The following is a 15,826-nucleotide window of genomic DNA, read 5'->3' on the forward strand; positions in this document are numbered from 1 at the left end:
TCATGTGTACATGTGCCACAGTATACCAAGAGGTTTGATAAGTTAGTCAAAGCAATCATTCAATATGTCTTCCTTGGATAAACATCTGGCCACAGAGCAAGATTATGATATGTAATTGCAAAGTATCTTACCATTTATATACTCTAAATTTAAAAAATATCAAAATATATCTACACCATTTCCCTCTCCTTCTACTCCCTCCAACCCCTTTCAAATTCTCAGCATCTTATTCTTTAAGTATTATTGATACATTTATATGCAAATAAATGTATACATGAAACCTAATGCATACATTTATTTTTGCTTGTGTGTATAACTATTAGGTGTGACCAGTTGAGATTACATAATTGGATAATCACATATGCAGATTTTCTCTGAGAAAGATGAATTTCTCCCTCTCAGTAGTTGTTAAGTGCCTATAGATCTTAATCTAGGAGTAAGACAACATGAAATTTCCCCCATCAATGTTGGCATATCAACTGCTATCACTCTTGTTCAGGTCTTGTTTAAGCAGCTACATTGTTTAGATTCCAAGGGTGTAGCTTCCCTGTCAAATCTGGAAGACATACACTTACAGCAGACTTCCTGCTCTTCTGGCTCTTAAAATCTTTCTGAACCCTCTACCATATTACATATCATTACTTTTAGTTGTCACTACTTCTTTTAATGATTTATATTGTTAAAGACTTGAAAAGGGCTCTATCCTTCCCTCCATCTGCCTCCTAAATGAGATTCAAGCATCCTCAATTGGGCCTTATTCCTTGTTTATCTTCTTTTGGTCTGTGGCATGTAGTGTGGGTATTTTGTACTTTAAAGCTAACATCCACTTATAAGTGAGTACATATCATGTGTGTTCTTTTGGGTTTGGGTTACCTCACTCAGAATGATATTGAAGGGATAGGGAAGAGAATGAGGGGAGTGGTTCAGGGTCAGATGTGGGGAGAGACAAGAGAGAGGATCAGAGGGCAAGGAGAATAAATGGACTCTGCCGCTGGTGGGGGTGGGGTATGGGCAGCATCTGGAGGATGTGCCAGACACTTGGGATGGGGCAGGCTCCCAGGAGTCAATAGGAATGACCTTAGCAGTGGGGATATGGAACCTGAAGAGGCTACCTCCTATAGCCAGGCAGGAACCCCAGTAAAAGTATAAGGATACCAAATCACCCATAAAATTTTTGACCCAAAATTTATCCTGTCTACAAGAAATTCAGGGACAAAGATGGAGCAGAGACCAAGGGAATGGCCAATCAATAACTGGTGGGCAATACCAATCTATGGCACTTACATGCTTCCAGACAGGAGCCCAGCATAACTGTCCTCTGAGAGGCTCCTCCCAGCAGCTGACTGAAACAAATGCAGAGACCCACAGCCAAACATTGGCTGGAGCTCAGGGACTCTTATGGAAGAGTTGAGAACCAGGAAGGGGATAGGAAATCCACAGGAAGCCAACAGAATCAACTAACCTTGATTAGTTGGTTGAGTAGCCCCTTGGGGGCTCTCAGACACTGAACCACTAACCAAAAAGCATACACAGAATAGACCTAGTCTCTCCTGCACATATGTAGCAAATGTGCAGCTGGGTCTTCCAACTGCAGTGGGATCGATCTGTAAAGTTGTTGCCTACATGTAGCATCAGGTCCCCTAACTGGGCTTCTTTGTCTGGCTTCAGTGGGAAGAGAAGTTACAACTAGCGCTGCAGAGACTTGAAGTGGCATGGTTGGGAGGGTCTCCATCTTCTCCAAGGAGAAGGGGATGAGGAGATGGGAGAGGGACTTTGAGAGGGGAGGCTGGGGGAGGGCAGTGATTGAGATGTAAAGTTAATAAAAAAAATCAATCAATCAATTAATTAAAAAAAAACCATTCTCCTACAGAAATACAGTGTGAGAGGCTGGTGATATGACTTAGTTGAGAAAATCCTTGCTTAGAACACACAAAAACCTGGGTTTGATCTGAATAAACAAATATTTGATACCAAATAAATTTGGCATTGTGGTTTATACCTGTAACTTCAGCATTTATGAGAAGGACATACGAGGATCCTTCACTGTACAGAGGTTTGAGACAAGTTCAATTTACTTCCCTTCCCCCAAATATTATGCAGAGAAACTGCATGTGTCTCATATACGTGTATGTCCTTACCTAATACAGGACTCAGAGTTAGAAAATACTTAACTAATAAATCAGTTTTATAAAGACTCCTGACAACTTTGGAGAAATTGTGTATATAAGAAAGTTCACATTAAGTACAGGATATGAACTCATATTTTAAAAGTTAAATAACACTCTTCATTAGTGGCACAACTAAAGTTTTCAAAAGAGTTTCAGAGAAATGGCAACCAAACCACGACTCTCATTAGTGAATAGATGTAAAGAAAGTCTTCAAATCTGAAGCACTCTAGTGTGTTTCTATAAAGGGTGCCTGTGTTATAATGAGTTGGAAATGATTTCTGGTAATACTGTAATTGCTCTTAGGGGTCTCAGCTCATGATCACATTACAACTGTCCTCATGGCTAAATGACCTAGTATGTAAATTATCTGAACCTTTTGATACTTCCACTCTTCTCTTTGGCTATTTTTTATCACTTACCCATGTAATTACTTATTACAGACACAGAGATGAAATAGATTGTAAAATAAGAAAATGAAGCCTAGGTCAGTAGAATTGAAAAGCATTTAGATAAACAAACCAAAGCTATGATCATAACCAAACATCATCAGAAGATACAGCTCAGAAGAAAATCTTTCTTGAGCAGAGAAAAACACCAATTATGGTCACCATAACTTTAGAAAAGAAATTATGGAGTAGAGCACAAATAAAGCCATCCACATTGTTGTCATGACATTTCCACTGTAACTGAACAAGCCACTTCAATTCATATGACTAAGATGGCAATATTTTCAAAGTTTTTCTGACAATGTGTAATGAGAATTGAACTCATTTTTGAATGCAGACACTAAGAATACTATAGGCCACTGATCCACCACCAAGAATACAGCTCAATTTTTAAAAATAAATAAATAAATAAAACACCATTTAAGTTTCAAAAATAACGTTTTCTCCCCCCCAAGTTCATAGTAAAATTAAACAAACAACACAGCAAAATTCTATTTATTTCTTTTTCACATGATCAGATAACTTATTTCCCAATCAGGATTTTTGGTAGGAAACTTTAACTCTTTTTTTTTTTTTTTTGAGTTTTTCGAGACAGGGTTTCTCTGTGTAGCCTTGGCTGTCCTGGACTCACTTTGTAGACCAGGCTGGCCTCGAACTCAGAAATCCGCCTGCCTCTGCCTCCCAAGTGCTGGGATTAAAGGCGTGCGCCACCACCGCCTGGCTGGAAACTTTAACTCTTCATGAGATAGTATTGACATTATTTCATGGGTCATTGTGCACATTGTACCATATCTAGAAGAGAAAATAAGTTCTTGTGTGTTAATTAGTTGGTTGAAACAGATAGTAAACTACTTACCATGTGCCTGTCTTCAGCTTGGGATGTGGATGTTAGTATTCCATTACAAAATTGAAATCTACCTTCGATGACATCACAAGATCAAGTTGTTGAGTCTTCACGGCTGTAGAGAGGAAATACTGGATTGAATTTGTGTAGATCTTAATCATTATATCAAAGTTACTTTCTTACCACAGCTACACCTATCATAAGAGAATTGGTAAATTAGATAAGACAACTGATTACAAAATTGTATCAAAATTATTTAAATGCACAGAAAAACAGGTTTAAACACATATTTCCTATAACGCGCGCCTCCCGTGTCGCCCCACGCCCGTGGACGAAAAACACGAGAGACAGTATTCAGGTAGTTACTGCAAAACGAGGACTTTTTACTCTGTATACGTGGAAAATACGGAAGGACGTGGGAAGAAGCGGAAGGGCTGAGACGCAGAAGGGGCCTAGCTTAAAATACACCCTAGAGTGACATATTCACTTCTGATTGGCTGTTTGCTCACCACCCAATATTATGCCTCGGGATTGGCCATGACTTTGGCGGGCTCTCTGCCTTTGCATCTGCGCAGTTAATTGTTTACTGCTGGGAAAACACGAGGCCAGCGCCATCTTGGAAATGCAAACGTATAACCACTGCTAACAGCGGCTTCCTACAATTTCCCTGGACTGATTTTACTATGTCTGGTATTATGGTCTGTATTGTAACTGATAAAGGATAAAACGATCCCATCCTCAGAAGGTAGCCTATTTGAAGTTCTGTTATAGCATATAGTATGCATAATGAGACCACAGGCTGAGTCTAAACCCTGGCATATGTCATCTGGGAGCACTGTGTCCCCACAAGTACTGTGACAACAGTCATTGAACATTATGGAGACATCTACTAATCTGTGCTTTTGCAAATTCCTGCAGCATTCTCTGAGCTTCCCTCTCCAGCATGTTTATTATTGTTTAGTAATGAGAATCAATGTCTTTATTCTGGGATGTGTGAAGATGCACTATCAATATTGAATCATTATCTCTCCTGTTCATTGAGAGACGTTTATTATTCAAGTCCTACTTATTACATTGACTAAGGCTAGCTCAAGGAACACAATGACAAATCTTATCGGATTTATTTCTGCCAATTATAACCCATGTGAAATATGTACTAGTTAAATCTGTTAAATTTATTCTAATGATAAGGAAGATGTTAAGTGTGAGAAGTGGTCTTCAGACAAAGATTGTATGGAAAATTGAGAAGGATTACTTGTTATTTTGTAACTTTGTAAATTAGAATATGAATTGATGCTAAAATACATCAAGGCAGCATGAAAAAAAATTCACCACCTTTGTCAAAATAATATTATTGTGGAAGACATTATCTGTGTCTAAGAATGTCTTTTACTATACTAGATTTCAAACTTCAGTATGGCCAAAAGGTCTGTTAAAGCACAGAGTCCCCTCACACAGTTTCAGATACAGTAGGATTTGGATGGGATCCAAGAATGTACAGTTGATGAGTTTCCAGAAGATGCTGAAACTGTTGGGTGGGGACCACATCTTGCAAACTACAGTCTTTTTCAAACTCCAGCTGGCCTCAGCATCTACCTTTTTTTAAGCCATTGGGATAGCACCAATGCAAGGTAACATTTGAAAATTGTTGGTCTAGTACTACTGTCTTTGAGATAATTTGCATTTACAAAGCACTTATCAATGTGTGAAGGAAGAAATTGCTACTTCATTTGCTTGCCATTTAGTGTGGACCTGTTAATTACTGCTAGGCACTAGAGAAAGTTAAATAAGGCACTGCCAGGATGTAATGATTCAGGAATGTCCTCACATCAGTGGTAAGATATAGGCTAGGATCAGAACACAAAGAAAATTTCATCTGTAGCTTAAGAATTCTAACTTTTGTGAAGTCTGACAAAGCTCTTGAAAACATATTCACCTGTATGATGAATGAAAAGCAAGAAAAATGCATTTCAACACAGTCCAATGAAACATTTCTCTAACAGTATTAGTCCAGTCTATCTAGGGATGGTATCTAGCAAAGCATCAAGCATTTAGAGGCTACTAGCTAGCCAGATATAAAATATTCCAGGAATAACAGGGAATTTGACTGAGCAGGAGTAAAGAGACTCATTGAGGAGTGGCTGGCACAGTCCTGATTGGCCTTTGCTTCATATCTACACCATTTGGCTTCTAGGTGGTTTGAATGATAGATGTCCTTCCAGTGCCTTGGGTATTTGAATGCTAGGTCTCCAGTAAATAGTGGTTTGAAGGACGTTAATTTGTCACTGGTAGTGGGTTTTGATAGCTTGAAGACTCGTGCCATTTTGAGTTAGCATCTCTGCTTCCTGCTTGCTCAAAGATGCTGATTTCTTGATTTCCACTATTCCCTCTGAGATGGAGATGAACTCTTCTCCCTCTAAAACCCTCAGCTCAATCAAACTTTTCCCTCAACAAGTTTCCTTGATCATGGTGTTTTGATTGCAGCAAGAGAAAAATGATGAACACAGACTTGATGTATTTTTGCCATTATTATCTTTATTTTTTAAAATACTAAGTGAAAAATGTAAGAATTTTTGCTATACAATATAACACCTTATTATACATGCACATCAATCATGTAACAAGTAAAGAAAACTAATTAGCACTTACTGTTTACCATTCATTTACCTTAACTAAATTTTCTCCCCTGCTTTACTAAGGTCAGGATAAAAAACACAGGGAAAACAACATCAAAATTACATCATCTCTTATCCCACAGAACCTTAGACAGAATGTTCTAGATGTCTATGTATGTCAGACAGAAATCTCTCTATCTCTCTCTGTCTCTGTCTCTCTCTGTTGCTCTCTGTCTCTCTTTCTGTCTCTGTCTGTCTGTCTCTCTCTCATTTGTATGGTTTTGTTTTGTTTACCATGTTATATTTACTATCTGTTTTTATCCTATCTTCCATTTCTTGCCTTCCCCACATTTTCTCAACAATTCTTTTAACCCTATCCTGGCCTTCTTTGTCACTGCAAGCTTATGTCTTCACTCACTCATACACATTGTAAAATGGAAGCTATAATCTGCATATTCAAGATAACACAGAGTTATTATCCTGAGTCTGAGTTACCTCATTAATATAATAAATAATAAAATATTTTCAGATATATTCATTTTTCTGTAAATTTCACATTTCTTTACAGCAAAAATCTGGGTAAATTGTTACAGCTCTTCATGTTGAGTTTTAAGTGGACATTTTTGAAAGCATTATGTAATCCTTTCACAGGTGGGTGGAATGTCTCAGTATCTGAGGACTGAAAGATAATAACTATGCTGTGGTGGACGAAGCTTCCTTGCTGCTCTATGTCTACTATTATTGGTTCCTGGGTTGCTGGTGCCCAGTGCCTCTGGATTTTAACACTGAAGTCAAAGAATCTGAGGTCAAAATTGGGACATCTCTGTCTCCAGAACTCAGATGTTGCAGTGGAGGTGTGGTGACTTCTTATGGTAGGCACTTGCAGAGGAGAGAGAGAGAGAGAGAGAGAGAGAGAGAGAGAGAGAGAGAGAGAGAGAGAGAGATTATCATCGTTCAATGGATTGTCTGTGGTGACATTTGGTTGCTTGTCTAGATACTCTAGGTAATTCTTCACAGCTATGTTCTATGATACTAGATCTTGAAAATTTGTAACTTAGTATTGCCTATCACAATGATTGAAGAAAAATATATTAAAGAAGAGTTTATAATATCATAGTTTCTTCTCTGTAAAATCCTTTCATTTTCTTATACTATAAATATCTTGATATCTGAAATCCAGTCAATTAGAATCTGGAATACTGTAGAATTTCATCCATGTTCATTTCTGTTTAAGTGATATTTTGAAAAAGTATGAGATGAAAGCAAAGGACTGAATGAATAGTCATCTGTCAGCCTCCTGAGCAGTCAGGTTTCTGTATGGTATTTAAAATAATCCTGATATATGTTTTGAAATTATTTAAGAAATTTGACATCAAAGAACAAATAGCAGGTTTTTTTTTCAAGTCAGATACTTATGGGAGAAGAAATTTGGAAACTAGATATCTTTTCTTGTTACATAGTTATCTACATTCTCAACTTTGTATTAAAAGTTTTGTTTTGTTATTACAATCTTTGTGTTAAAATCTGTAGACTCAAGACTGCTTTTTTAAAAAAGACAAGAACCATTGCTATTAAATACATTTAGAATGGCGACTACATTTTATTAACAGTAGCCATCTCATCTTCCTTGTAATGTTGGGATTCAATCTCTGTTAAGATGTGCACTTATGAATACAGAAGCATTATAAACAAGGGCATTGGGAAATTTGTTGATCTGGGTTCAAATACTAAGTGTCCTACTGTCTCCCTTAATTCCCTTGGAATATTTTACTGGATCCCTTCAGTACACTTGAAATTTTCTACTCAAGGCAGAAAGAAGGAGTTTGATCTGATGATTTAAGCAATTTCATCACATTTGATGAAAGGAGAGATATAGATAAACTAAAATATTCAGGATGGTTTCATTTCCAGAAAACATTGCTTTGTATGTCACAAAGCTAGATTTATCATGAAATTTCATCACATTTATGGCAGAGAATATTCTCTAGATAATCTATGCTGATGAGAAATACATGAAGTTCCATAGTGTCTTGTGAACCTCCTCATGTCTACTTGTTACTCTTCTATGATTAGCTCCACTTACTTGAAAGATTTGGCTTCCTAGAGCTCAAGTTGTAGGAAATTTGGTCATAGTGAACAATCTGTGGTGACTTAGGAATTTACTCCATTCCTAGGACTGAGCAGTGCCTCATAAATATCTGAGGTCAGATGACATGGTTGGCCTGTGAAGGAGTCATAGTGAGAGTCTTTTAATAGTATATGGGAAGTTCCTGAAGGCTTGTGAACACTATTAAGCAACCAATCAAAGCTTTCCTCTGAGTAAGCCAGGAGGTAAACCTTAATAGAAACAGTTGAAGGATCCATAAAGCACAAGTAATGCACTCTAACAACAGAGTAAGGGAATAAATCAAGAAAGCTTTAGGACAGACTTTGAGACTAAAAGATTTAGGACATATTTTGCTTCCAATGTATGTATAACCTGCCTCCCTGGGTGAGAGATGGATTATACCTAATGGAGCATTCTTCTAAACCAGCAATGAATGAATGGATTGATGTTGGCCATGGCTTAAAGATGATGCTGTCTTTACCTAGGTTATAGTCATCAGCTTTTTAGCTTAGGGCATCTATTTGTTCATTCTTTAAGTGATGCATTTCTTGTTGACATGTATTCAAATATGCAATACTAATTGTTCAAAGAGAAAAGTCAATTATGTGTGCTCAGAAATAGAAGTCTCAAAGGAAGCCTGTCTCATAGAATATACTCAACACACACTGGAGGATTTAGTCACTTTTAAGCTGAATAATATATTGGCTCAATTAGTCATTATACTATTTTCCAAGAAAGAATCAAGTTGACAATGAGTGAAGACTAGGGAAAACAAGCAATGATACAGTTCCAAGTAAGAATTCATCAGATGTATCAAGTTAGGCACTATGTTTACTTTTTTATATTGTCTTTTTAAAATGTTGTCACCAGACAGGTTTGTGACATTTTGATAACACACACACACACACACACACACACACACACACACACACACACACACACAAAGAGAGAGAGAGAGAGAGGAAAATTTGTTATACAACAGCATTTTGGGTAAAGAAAAATGTTGGGACCAGATGTCAACTTGAATCTCATTTCTGGTGCCCATTAGTTGTGTTAATCATTCATTTTTACACAAACTTATTCATAAAATGTAAATATAACCAAAATATTGGGGTTTGTAAAGATTAGAAATAACAGTATGACCCAGATGATACTTGATATATAGTAAAAATCTAGAGAAGAACCTAATGCTGGTAATAATTTTGATTATTTATCAGCATCTCTACATTGACTAGATTATTTTTCATAGAATGATAAAAAATGATTTGCTTTGTCAACATACCTTATTTTGTTCACTTACAGATGGAAGGAAGCAGGTGTTTGTTTTGTTAATTTTTATATTTCCATCCTAAATTCAGGGAATCCACAAAGTTTAATACTCAAATATTTATATTGTTACATACAGCATTTGATCAACATAAGCTTAGAAAATGGATAAAGTTGAGGATGTACCTGTACTAGTAGATTGGTATTAGCACCTAAAATTTCAATTTATTATCTGCATATATTTTATCAGTTTGTAATCTGACCCTTTTTCATTAGCCTTACAATTTATATTATTATAAATACATGAAACATCTTTCCAATCTCATTCTTTTCAAGTCGGACAACAAAACCAAGGATCACTGAAGTAAGGAAAATATGAGACTGTAGAGATTATGAACTGTTCTATGGTGTCGGGGAGCATTACACACATGGGAAAAGACTGGCTGTAGAATAAAGTGTATCACCTGAATTAAGGAGCATAACGAATTCAGGGGGAACTGGTATCTTCAGTGGTGAATTCTCTTGGAAGTCTTTCCTCTTCTGTACTCTTTTCTTATTGCCTCTCCCAAGATGGTTCTCTCTCTCTCTCTCTCTCTCTCTCTCTCTCTCTCTCTCTCTCCTGAACACTCCACTGACAGTTATGCTTTGTACATCACTCAGTATTCTTTGCTGTCATATTCATAGCTATCATTGGGATTATTATAAATAGTGAAGTACATTTTTAGTGTATCTTTTCTAGTCCACTAGCTCTGACATTCAGCATCCAGTAAATAATGGGCTTTAGTACAAAGATGCTAAAAGTTGGGCATATAATGATTTTCATATGGCAGAGAGTTCTTATTTTGTCCTTTTACTCTTCCTCCTCCTCTTCTTCTTCTTTCTCCTTATTCATTCTTTCTCACTCTTTTTCTAGGGTAAGGCCTTTAACAGATGAAAAAATGAGTGATTCCATTAGCACAATGAAGAGAATATGTATCCTTTAAGAGGGAAGCTCCATAGTTGCTTCAGTGTTCTGGTGTGGCTAGTCACATTTCATGCAAGTTCATTCAGCCAAGATGCCTAAGGAAACCCAGATCCAAGACTAATGGAGGAGGAGGAGGAGGTTGAGACCTTTGCCTTTCAGGAAGAAATTGCCCAGTTAATGTTTTTGATTATCAATACTTTTTACTCAAACAAAGAGATCTTTCTGAGAGAGCTTATTTCCAGTTTATTAGACCCTCTGGATAAAATCAGATACAAGAGTTTGACAGACCCTAGTAAACTCGACTTGGGAAAGGAGCTGTACATTAATCTCATTCCCAACAAACAAGATTGAACACTCACTATTGTAGATACTAGAATTGGAATGACCAAGGCTGACTTGATCAATAACCTTGGCACTATTGCCAAAGCCTTCATTGAGGCTTTGCAGGCTGGTGCAGATATCTCTATTAGATTAGCCAGTTTGGTGTTGGTTTTTCCTCTGTGTATTTGTTTGCTGAGAAAGTGCCTATCATCATGAAGCATAATGATGATTAGCAGTATGCCTGGAATTCCTCAGCTGAAGGATCCTTCATAGTGTGGATTGACACAGCTGAACCAATGAGTCGTGGAGCAAAGGTTATCTTGCATCTAAAAGAAGACCAAACTGAGTATTCAGAGGAAAGGAAAATAAAGGAGATTGTGAAGAAGCATTCTCAGTTTATTAGCTATCCCATTAATCTCTTTGTGAAAAAGAAAGGTGATAAGGATGCTGAAGCTGAAGAAAAGAAAGAGGAAGAGAAAGAAAAAGAAAAGAAGTCTTGTGAGAAGCCTGAAATAGAAGATGTTGGTTCTGAATAATAATAATAATAATAATAATAATAATAATAATAATAATAATAAAAAGTAGAAGGAGAAGGAGAAGGAGAAGGAGAAGGAGAAGGAGAAGAAGAAGAATGGTGATAAGAAGAAAAAGAAGAAGATAAAGGAAAAGTACATTGGTAAAGAAGAACTACAAAAAAACTGATTTGGACCAGGAATCCTGATGACATTACTAATGAAGAATATGGAGAGCTCTACAAGAGCTTAACCAACAATTGAGAAGAAAGTTGGCAGTAAGCATTTTTCTGTTGAAGGACAATTAAAATTCCAGGCTTTTCTTTTTGTCCCAAGATGCACTCTTTTTGATCTGTTTGAAAACAGAAAGAAAAAGAACAACATCAAGTTGTATGTTAGCAGAGTTTTTGTCATGGCTAACTGTGAGGAGTTAATACCCGAGTATCTGAATTTCATTAGTGGTGTGGTGGATTCCAAAGATCTCCCTCTAAATATTTCCTGTGAAATGTTGCAATGAAGCAAAATTCTGAAAGTTATCAGAGTTTGATCAAAATATGCTTAGAACTATTTGTTGAACTGACAAAAGATAAAGAGAACTACAAAAAGTTTTATGAGCAGTTCTGAAAAAAACATAAAGCTTGGAATTCATGTGGACTCTCAAAATTAGAAGCTTTCAGAGGTGTTGCAGTACTACACGTCTGCTACTGGGGATGAGATGGTTTCTCCGAAGGACTATTGCACCAGAATGAAGGAAAACCATTAGCACATCTATTTTATCACAGGTGAGGCCAAGGACCAGGTTGCTAACTCAGCCTTTGTGGAATGTCTCCGAGAGCATAGCTCAGAAGTAATCTATGTGATTGAGCTCATGGATGATTGCAACAGCTGAAGGAATTTGAGGGCAAGACCTTGGTGTCTGTTACCAAAGAAGGACTGGAACTTCCAGAAGATGAAGAGGAAAAGAAGAAAGAGAAAGAGAAAAAGACAAAATTTGAGAACCTCTGCAAAATTTCGAAAGATATTTTGGAGAAAGAAGTTTGAAAAGGTGGTTGTGTCAAACTGATTGGTGACATCCCCATGCTGTATTATCACAAGCACATATGTATGGGTGGACAGCAAACATGAAGATAATCATGAACCCTCAAGCCCTCAAAGGCAACTCAACAGTGGGTTACATGGCAGCAAAGAAACACCTGAAGATTAACTTTCATTACTCCAAAGTAATGCAAAGGCAGAGGCTGACAAGAATGACAAGTCTGCGAAAGATCTGGTCATCTTGCTGTATGAAACTGCACTCCTGTCTTCCGGCTTCAGTCTGGGCCCATACTAACAGGATCTACAGGATGACCAAGCTTGGTTTAGGTATTGATGAAGATTATCCTACTGTGAATGATACCAGTGCTGCTGTAACTGGAGAAATACCACTCCTAGAAGGAGATGATGACACATCATGCGTGGAAGAAGTAGACTAAGCTTCACCAGAACTATGTGTTTGATGCTTACCTTCATTCCTTTTGATAATATATTTTCCATGAGTTTTGTTTTATTTTTGTTAACATTTAAAACATCTGTGTAGTATCAAAACTAAGGGGAAGATAAAATTTCTACATGTGATATTATGATACTGTAGGTTTGACTCAAGAGGTTGCTAGAACATTTGTTGTAAGACGTAATGTAACCTACTGTTAATGTAGGTTAATGTAGGTTACTGTGGTCTGAAGTGTTTAGCTGTTGAGCTGGATTCCTTAGTAGACCAAATTAAGATGGCTTAAGTTACATCTTAAAAATTTCATTCCCTGTAGTTAATTCTGCATGTACTAGTCTTACAAGTAAACACAAGTTAAAACAACTTGACCAAGGAATTCCCCAAGCGGTTTGTTTTTCAAAGTACCGAGAACAAAACCCTAAGTTTCCCTAGGTATTGTAACTCAGCAAGGCTTGTGAATGGAAATAATAGTGCCCAATCACATTCTGCTTTAAAAGGTAAATACAGCTGAGATAAAAAGAAAAAAAAAATAACAGAGAGTACTTCCTATTAATAAAATGACTAGCTTGACCTGTAAATATTTAAACTTTATGTAACCAGCTGTGGGTGCTGGCCAGCTCTGAGAGGAAGTGAATGCTCCTGGTTTTGGTCATGGTAGCTGCTTATCAGAGGAAAAGAAAATCTCAGTGGCTTTAAGAGTACAGACTTATATTTACTCATTTCAAGAGGAAATGGAAATAGAGAGAAAGAATCTGCACCACATAGCCACTGAGAAATCCAGGCCAATAAGAGATCTAAAACTGCTCTTTCCCCATGAGCCCAGGAGGAAAGGAAAAAGGGTTTGTGAACAACAAGCTAGCTTTGGCACATTAACCTAAATAGAAAACCACTCAAGTGTCTAACACAATTCTCTGTGGTTCTCTGAAGGTTGTGCTTCACATTTTGGCTTTTATTTTCTTTAAATAACTTTGTCTAGTAGACTGTAGCCTATATTAATACAGATGCAAATGAAGAAACATTAATTTCTGATGCATAAATCAAGTGTGGTGACTCATGTGCTAGCCATTCAACAAAACATACTTTCTTAATACAAATATGTTGGACACATACAGACTCACATATAATAATATATGTTTCAGTTATGTATCTATAGGACCAAAATGGTATAAAATAAGGATGTGTGACGCTGGCAGTAGATTTGTATAAAGGCAGAGAATTTCAGAAACCTCATTTTATTGTGAGTTTGTCAATCTGATTCCTGTGGAGGAAAGAAACTTTTAGAAGATGATAGTACATCTTTATTTTCTTTTAATAAAACCATATTGTCTTTTAAAATTTACACCATTTAAAATTTAAAAGGCCACACAGTTTATATAAGTATTACAAGTATACTGTAAATGTTTGTAATGATATTTTATTAATTATTTTGGGGAGTTTATTGCAGTATACTTTGATCATATTCACCACCCACTTTTATTCAAATGCCATTCAGATCCACTCCATTTCACTACCCAAATTTTATTCTATTTATTCCAATAACCAATATAGTCTATTTTGTGCTGCCTTTATACTCATAGGCATGAGGCTGTCCACTGGAATGTAGTTGACCTACATGGGGCTACACTCTTAAAGAAAACTAATTCTCCTTACCCTGGAAGCCATCATCTGTCAATAGTACCTCAGGGATAGAGACTCCTGAGCTGTCTATACCCAATCTCTTCTATGCCAGAATGTTGCTTGACTTGATCTTGTGTGTATCGTGTGCAGGAAGGCACAGGGCTGTGAGCCAGTGAGTCTAGGAGCCCTGGATTTTCCAAAAGACATGAAGAAACTGTTTTATCATAGTCTTGTATCTCTGGATCTTAACAAGCTCTTTGTCTCCTCTCTCAATATGGTTCCTGAGTTCTCTCTGTGTGTGTGTCTCTGTCTCTGTCTCTCTTTCTCTCTTTCTGTCTCTCTCTTTTTCTCTCTCTCTGTGTCTCTCTGTCTCTCTCTTACTCCCCCTGTGTGTGTATGTGTATGTAATACAGTTGTATTATTTGTGCACTCCCTTGACAGTTGTGATTTTTCTACACTATTCTACACTAACTGCCTATTCACAACACAAAGAAGCTTGTTTGGTGAGGACTGAGAGGTGGAGTAATTCATGTGTCTATAGATAAGAATGAGAAGGCAGTTTGATAGTCTGGTAGTTTACCATTGGGTTCTAGTAGAAAACAAATAGCAATGGCAATAGCTTACACTGTGTTTGTGGGGCAGGTATCTCTAAGACAACCCTGACCGAGAGGATGAGGTGATGTGTCCAAAATTATGTACTAGGGTTTTCATTTGGTAACCTACAGTTTCTTAGAGAACCATTAGCCTCTTTGTAAGAGTAACTCATATATATATATATATATATATATATATATATATATATATATGACTTGTGTATATGTCTGTGAAGTTTATTATATACTAGTTTCTATTTGGCTTTTCAAGCATCCTTATTGTTAGTCATCTCTTCTCCAATCCCTTCCTCTTCTCCAGAGAACATGTGCTATTTTTCTTTCTATGTCTGGGCTGCTTCATTCAGTATACTATTTTCTAGTTCTGCTCATTTGCCTGCAAATTTCATTCTAGATTTCTAGATTTTTTTTTTACCACTGAATAAAATTTCATTGTGTTTAGGTAAATTTTTTATTGTCCATTTATTTATTGATGCATATGCAAGCTATCTCCACTTCCTAGATACTTAGAAGCATAAAGAGCCATGCTTCTCTGTAGTAGAATACAGACTCATATAGATTAATATTGATTAGATTTATGCCCAAGAGGAGTCTATCTGGGTCAAGTGGTAGATCTATTTCAAGTTTATTACAGAGATGTAGCAATAAAAACAACACAGTACTAGCATAAAAGCAGACATCTTGATCATTGCAATAGAACTGATATGAATGCACTGGTAGCCACCTGATATTTGTGAAAGATATCAAAATACACAATGGAGAAAATACAACATCTTTCTCAGAAGAAAAAATATAAATAAAAAATACATTTATTTTTAAATTTTTATATTTTTTATTTAACATCAATTCTTCTCTCATACAATACATTT

The 15,826-nt window shown here is 36.6% G+C and overlaps 1 pseudogene; it reads left to right on the forward strand.

Annotated features, from left to right (window-relative positions):
* The first annotated feature begins 10,501 nt into the window (after positions 1 to 10,501).
* Positions 10,502 to 12,715, forward strand: LOC117717131 (heat shock protein HSP 90-alpha-like; annotated as a pseudogene).
* Positions 12,716 to 15,826: the final 3,111 nt, after the last annotated feature.

Source organism: Arvicanthis niloticus, chromosome 11 (assembly GCF_011762505.2).
Source record: "Arvicanthis niloticus isolate mArvNil1 chromosome 11, mArvNil1.pat.X, whole genome shotgun sequence".
Classification (NCBI taxonomy): Eukaryota; Metazoa; Chordata; class Mammalia; order Rodentia; family Muridae; genus Arvicanthis; species Arvicanthis niloticus.